Genomic DNA, 7,774 nt, shown 5'->3' on the forward strand with positions numbered 1-7,774 from the left:
GGAGGGAGGGAATGAGAGAGGGGAAAAAGGAGAAAAGGAAGGAAGGAAAAGAGAAAAGAGTCCTTATCTTTTGGAGATACTTATGGATGAAATTTGAAATAAATATTTGGTTAAAATATTTGTTCCAACTCTTTTAATAATCCTAAAAGACAAGAGGGGATCCAGAGTCTTAGAACTGGATGTACAGTACATTTTGGTCAGTCTATACATTGGGAGAACATGGAGCTATTAAATGAGGCTGTGTGTGTTATCTGGAAAGATGCAACAAAATGTTAGCAGTGAACAATTCTTGGTAGTGACTTTTCAGGCAATTTCAGTTTTCTATCTGCTTATTTATATTTTCTGAAGATTGGTATTGAACATACAATACCATCAACATAAATACCTAATTTAAAATTGGTTTATAAACTGGGCACTGATGGCTCCCATCTATAGCCCTAGTATTCAGGAGGCAGAGATCAGGAAGACTGTGGTTCAAAGCCAGTCCCGGACAATAGTTCGTGAGACCCTATCTTGACAAATCCCATCACAAAAAGGGGCTAGTGGAGTGACTCAAGGTATAGGCCCTGAGTTCAAACCCCAGTACCAAAAAAATAATAATAATTGGTTTTTAGGTGTTTAAGGTAAAGAAAGATAAGTCATGGAGGACTTTTATAAAGAAATTTTAATGGGCCAGTACATATTTGGCTATTGTGTTTTGATTTTTTTAACCACAAAAAGACATCTGAAATAGATGTGGCTCAGAGGCTGAATTACAAATACATGAACTTCACGCGCCCAGACAAACAGCCAATTTCGACCAACACTTTGGGGGTTTTGTGTATTGAAAAAAAAAATTCTTCTCCCCAGACCAAGATGAGTAAGGGCCTTTGATGCTTTCGGTTTAAGTTAAGGGGTCTTGGATAGGCATTCCCTTCTCTGGCTTGCTTGTTATAGGGTCCTTCATTTAGCCTGAGAGCCTTCCCTGCAAAGTACCTCCAGCATAAGTCAAGACTCCCTGTTTGGTGGAGAGTGGCTCAAGTGGTAGAGAGCCTCTCTTGCAAGCGTGAGGCCCTGAGTTCAAACCCCAGGATCACAAAAAAAATAAATAAATAGTTTAAGACTCCTTGTCTGTACCTCGGGCTTTCAGGAGGTGCTATTTCCAGGAAGAATTTATGAAAACAAGGACTTAATTCTGGGTTTGGGGTTTGCTGTAATCAATTAGTGCATGATTGAATTTTGAATAGCCTGGAATCTATAGTTCATTTCCCTGGTTACATTTAGGTCTCATCAAGGTATGAAAAATTAAACGCTAACAAGCACAATCCTTCAGGCCTAATGGCCAAGGGAAGACAGCCTGGCTTGCTCAGGACAGGCCTATTTTTATTGTTTACAAACATGCTTCTTTGGCTATTAGCCTTGGACCCCACGTAGAAAGGATGGAAATGAAACCTGACGGGAGACTGACTGCATGGTAGAAAAAACCAGAGGAGTGGTCGGGGTCTGGGGGCTCATCTTGTTCCCTTGATCACTCTCCAGGGAACATGTGGCCAGTCACGTCTTCTAACTAAGCCTTAGTTTCTTTGTGTGTCAAGAGGTGTTGGACAGAGTTCATATTTTCCATCATTCAGATACTTGCTTATGCTACATCTAAAGGGAGCTCACAGGCCTGAGGCCAGAAAAACATGAAGACCACAAAAGACCAGGCAGTGGGAAAGTAAGGAGGTAAGTAGTGCTTGTTAGAATGAATGAAAAAGAGCAGGAGAGGAACTGACTTGTCTTCTACTTTCTAAATATAACAGTTATGTTATTTAGTTTCCCTCTAGATTTCCAGGAATCCCAGATCTGCTCTTAGTCTGGGCTCTCCTAGAAGTAAACTCTGAAACAAGCATTCCCATGCAAGTACATAAATTGGAGCTGATCCCAATTTCCTAGTCCCAAGAGAGGACTAGGGAAATGAGACAGGGAAGGAAAACAGGTTACCACACAGGTGACTGCAGCTTGGTCCCTCCGGGAACATTCTAGAATGTCTCAAAGTCATCCAGCCATGGGGAAGAAAACTGATACTTTTATTCACCAAGTCCCCATCCATTACTGGTTATAGGCTGCTTCTGGGGGCATTCACTCTCTGGCATGTCCACCTTGCATTGTGCATGGCTGACACACCCCCATGATAGAGGGCTATAAATGCTGACAGTCACATCTTTGACTTTTACTTTTGCGTATTCACGTTTTCTCTGTTCTTCCCCTAATTCAATCCACTGCCCCTTTTCATAGTAAGATTTTCATTGGACATGTGACCACCTACCCAGACCACCTTTCCAACTCCCCTTGCCAGTAAGTATGGCCAAGTAGCTAAGTGGGGACCATGGAGTACACCTGAAGAGATGTACAACACTTCCGAGTCTTGCTTTTAAAAGGATGGGATCTGCTCTTGACTATGTTCTCCCCAGTCCTCATTCCCTGCCTCCTCCTGGTGGAGAGCTTGGACCAGAGCAGCCAACCTGGCCCAATGATGGTAGCCGTGTGTTGACGAAGGAGCTATCCTTTCGCTCTTGAGCCATTTGCCTGGGCTGGCTTCAAACTGCAATCCTCCTGACCTCTTCCTCCTGAGTAGCTAGGATTACAGGTGTGAGCCACTAGTGCCTGGCTACTCGTATTGAATTTTCTTTTAACATGATTTCCTCCCTCCTTCTCTTCTTCCCTTCTTCTCTGCCTCTATCTCCCTCCCTTCTTCCCTTCCTTCCTCCCTCCCTCCCTTCCTCCCTTCCTAGAGAGGCAAGACATCAGAAAAATAATAAAGAACAACTAATCCCTGATATCAATATGCTGAATCATCTCTTCATTTGGGGGAAGTTCTGTCAGAGCTAAAGCCAGATATCAGTTAAATTGATGGAAACAGGATTTACTCAGTAGCTACTGGCAGTAGAAGGAAGAGCTGAGCTCCATCCCCACTTGTGCAGGGGTCACTGGGCACTTCCAAAGCAGAATGAGGAGTCATGGGAAGGGGACTGCACCTAGGGTTATGGAGATGTAGTTAATCCAGTCACATCTGCCAGCTGTTAGTTACCAAAGTCAGGACTATCCTGCCACCGAGACTGAGAGACAGAGGTCCTACCCTTCCTGATGATTACATTTCACAGGAATGACTTCCAGGTCTTTGAGCAAAATGCTCCTGCGTTGTAGGAGATAATATATGTCTCAAAGAGACAGAAAGCCTTCACAATTTGAAGTCCTTTTCAGTAAGTGCTCTAAGAAGGGGAGGTCAGGGTCCTGTCTGTGCTGGCTAGAACAAATAGCACAGTTGTTTTTTTTTTTTGATAGCCCTGTGCTGTTCCAGACAGGAACTGAAAAGGGAATGGATTGTCCCAGTGGGGCCACCGTAGGTTGCCAGAAGCCATGTTCAGCTTTGGTCAAGTTCCTTAGTGCAGAGCCTTGAATGGAGTGTTGGTGCTAAGAGTTCTTGTGTTCTCAGCTCCCATACTGTGAATCCCACCTCCCCAGTGTAGGCGAGCTCACATCTCAGGCTCCCTGTGGCTGAGGGTCAAGTTTCTACTCTACTCCTGGAGGCATGAGAAAGATGAGGAGGCCAGGCTCATGGAAAACGACTTCCATGAAAGCATGGTGGTGAAGGTAGTGGTATTGGTATTTGGGGGCAGCAAGACTGATGTTTCTGTGGGGACACGGTAAGCCTGGTCTGAGTGTCTAAATACTGCAAATGGAGTACTTGCTGCTCCTGGAACCAACTGTAGCCACCAAGATGAAGGCCTCCTGTTGGGCAATGCCGACAGGAAGAGAAGTCAAAAATAGAAAAAAGAACAATCTCTTCTCCTTTCTCTGGCCTTCAGTCTCCTTCAAGCATCCCCTACTGCCCTGTGAGCAAAGGAGAAATGTGGTCTACAACCCAAAACCCCATGCTAAGTATAGAGAGATGAGTTTGAAACTGAAAAAACAATAATGTAATAGCCAACCAGTTCCTAAAAATAAATGTTATGTGTTCTTAGGTGTACGTCACTTTTCATAATGGAACCAACTTGGTTATTTCTTTCACCTACCCCTTTCTTCTTGGCCTAATCTCTCTCTGAATAAGCTCCTCCATTTCTCATGGCTTCAGTTATGTTTACACAACATGATCCCCAAATTTCTATTTTCCAAGAAGCAGGTCTTTTCTACACAACAGTGCTGCATATCCAGTTGTCTTCCCTGGAGCTTCTCCCCTCTTTCTTCCAGGCCCAACTCTGACCTCTCCCCTGAGCCTGCTCTTCCAGCAGCTTCCCCTAGAATCCTCTGCCCTTCCCCTATTTCATTACAACACTGAGAGCGTTGAGATGTCCTCTCTTCCCCACTATCCATATTGAGTTCCAAGTTATCTTCTGTCTGTCTGTGATGTCTCCTTCCTTTCTTCCCATCTCTACCAGTCCTGCCCTGGCCCAAGCTCCTCTCTTCTCACCTGAGCTGTTGGGATCACCTGTGTAACTCCCTGCATCCTCTTCTACCTGGTACCAGTGCAGTCTTCTCAATGAGTTTTAAAATTCTAGTCAGAGTACTTCCGGGTTAAACCCTCTGGTGGTTTCCTGCTGCTCTCCTCAAATAAAGTCCAGGAGCCTAAATGGCCTGATTTGGACCACCCTCCAAACCCGTTTTAGAGTCCAACATCATTTGCTAGGCCACAGTCTATTTTCAGTTGTGTCAAAACTCCATCTCTTTCCTGCCTCAGAACCTTTGTGCATATCTTTCCTTCTGCCTCAATTTCTCTTCCCATCTCCCAGGCCCTTCACCTCACTATCTTCTACTCATCCCTTAAGTCTCAGCTTACATGTCACTTAAAGGGGAAGCCTTCCTGGATCTTACCATTATTACTGCCACCTGGGTTAGGTAAGGCCTGCTCCTATGTATTCTGATACCATTAGCATCCTCTAATTCTTCTAACTCATCACATTTGTCATTGTTTATCGTATAATTATCCATTTAATATGTCTTATATACTTAAGCTATTTAAGTACATAAGGTATCTATCTTGTTCACTGCTGTAGAGCTACCACATATCACAAGGCCAAGCAGTAACAGTGTTCAATAAGTGTTTGACGAATGAAAAAGTGAGTGAGTGAAGCAAGAACTTCTTTGAGCAGTAGACTAGCATAGCAGAAACCATTCTGGACTAGTAGCCACAAAACTTGGACTCTAACTCTGGTTTCATCATTGCTTGGGTAATCTTTAGTAATAATATGTTTCATCAAGCTTTGGTCTTTAAAATGATCTCAGGGATTTCTTCAGTTTCCAAAATGCAGTGAATATCCCTGTCCAGTGATGACCCTAGGGGCAACATGAAAAGGTGTCTCTCTGTAGACTGCAGTTCTGGAAGGCTTCCTGATTCACCTTTTCCCATGTCCTCCTGGTCTCACAACTTTGGGTTTGTTTACAGAGTAAGTATTGTCATCGCCATCAAATCACCAGTTGACTGGTGGGTTTGAGAGATTAAGAAGCAATAGACGTTAAGGTATGTCAAGCTTCCAGCAAAATCAGGGGGCCGAGTCCCCCGTAACAGCTTCCGCTCTTGGACTTGAGAGTTCTGGGGTCATGTTCATGCAGATTAGTCTCAGACTGATCTCCATAGCTATCAGGTCCCTCCTGATCCTTGCATGGGGACTGGCTGTTCAGGTGGAGCAGGGAATGGTGCTGAGGTAGAAGCCACACCAAACCTCAGCTGGTTTACAGCAGGTTCTGGGATGGGTTGGGACCCGCTTGCCAGTGGGTGTGTCGGGCATTCTGGGAATTCATGTCAAACAAAATCACTCTTCTATAGCAGGAAGGTCTGAATCACAAGGCACTAACAAGTTGTCCGGTTTTCCCACCCTGCTTCCCTAACTCTTCCTGTTCCCCAGTCCTCTCCCAAGATCAGTGCATCCCCTATGGAAGTGATGCCCCGTCTAGCTGGAAAGAACTAGTTCACAGTACCTACTTTCTCCATCTTGCTGTCAGTCACCAGGCAGCTCAGGGTCTTTTAGGACAGCACAATGACGTCCAGAAGAACTGAAGCATTTGCCCCAGAGACCCTGTGGCTCCACTGAACGACACCACTACCTACTTGCACTATGCTAGAGGGACTCTCCTCTTGTGTTCAGGAAGCCAAGAAAGAAATGTGTGAACAAGAACACCCTGCAAACAAAAATATCCCATTCCCACAAAATATGACCTGTGATAGCTTCCGTAGAGAATCAGACTTAATTGGTGACTTTTCTAAGATGGGATGACTTGCTAGCTTGTACAGCCTAGGGCAGACCAGCTGCTTAAAATTGTCTGCATTGTTCAAGCAAAGAGTACCTGGTTTGAGCCAGACATGGAGGCAGACACCTGTAATCCCAGATACTCAGGAGGCAGTGATTGAGAGGATGGCAGTTCAAGGCAAGCCTGGGCAAAAAGGTTAGTGAGATCCTATCTCAACTAACAGGCAACGCATAATGGCCCAAGCCTATCATCCCAGCTATGCAGGAGGCCATAGCTAGGAGGACTGTGGTCAGAGGACAACCCATAAGACACTATCCAAAAAATAACTAAAGCAAAAATGGCTGGAGCATGGCTCATGTGGTAGAGCTCCTTCATAACAAGTGTGAGGCCCTGAGTTCAAACCAAACTAAACACACACACACACATCCCTGGCCCAGGGAGGCTAAAGGCCCGCCCATACTCTGTGCTCTAAGCCACGTATTTGGAGGGCTGCCTTCTTCCCGAGTCTATGCCTTCTTCCAAGTTCCACAAAGGCATTGTTGGAGCTAGTGGTAGCTCTGTCCTAGGACCCCAGCTCCACAGGAAATAAGGATCACCTCAAGAAGAAACACAAATTCATGCTGTGTCATTGATCTTCCTTTCTGAACCTCCTGCAAAATATTATATCATTTATACAAAACAATATCTGAACCCAGGCGCTAGTGGCTCATGCCTGTAATCCTAGCAACTCACGCAGGAGGCAGAGATCAGGAGGATCATGGTTCAAAGCCAGTGAGGGCAAACAGTTTGCCAGACTCTATCTCAAAAATACCCAGCACAAAACATGGCTGGTGGAGTGGCTCAAGTTGTAGACCCTGAATTCAAACCTCAGTACTGCAAAAAAGGAGAAAAAAAAACCCAATTTCTGATTGTTTATCCAGTAAATACATATCATCCATCTTTTCTGTGCTGGATGGGATGCTACATTAGGAGTTTGGATCAGAAAACACTTCCCAGGAGAAAACAGATGGTAATCTTAGATTAGAATACTTCAAGAAGGAGATACTGGTGACTCATGCCTGTAATCCTAGCTACTCAGGAGGCACGGGAGGATTGTGGTTCAAAGTTAACCCTGAGCAAATAGTTCACAAGACCCTATCTTGAAAAAAACTGACACAACAAAAATCTGGCAGAGTGGCTCAAGTGGTAGAATGCCTGTCTAGCAAGTGGAGGCCCTGAGTTCAAACCTCCGTACCACCAAAAAACAAAAAACGTTTATTAAAAATACAAAATAACAATTTATAAGGTGTGGCTGTGAGGCTACCATAAGAAAAAGGGCAGTGACCTAGAGCTAGGTACACCAAGCTCTTACCATTCGTACACTTGAAGAAAGGATAGGAGAAAGACAGTGCTGGAGGTTGGAATAAGAGACTTAGGTAGAGCAATGGCACTCAAAGTACAGGTATGCCACCTGTCACCAGTCCATGATGGCATGGGGACAGCAATTGAAAATAACTGCTTAAGGTCTGGCATGGTGGCACAAGCCTGTAATCTCAGCACTTGGGATGTTGAGGCAGGAGGATTGTGAGTT

This window comes from Castor canadensis, chromosome 19 (assembly GCF_047511655.1).
Source record: "Castor canadensis chromosome 19, mCasCan1.hap1v2, whole genome shotgun sequence".
Classification (NCBI taxonomy): Eukaryota; Metazoa; Chordata; class Mammalia; order Rodentia; family Castoridae; genus Castor; species Castor canadensis.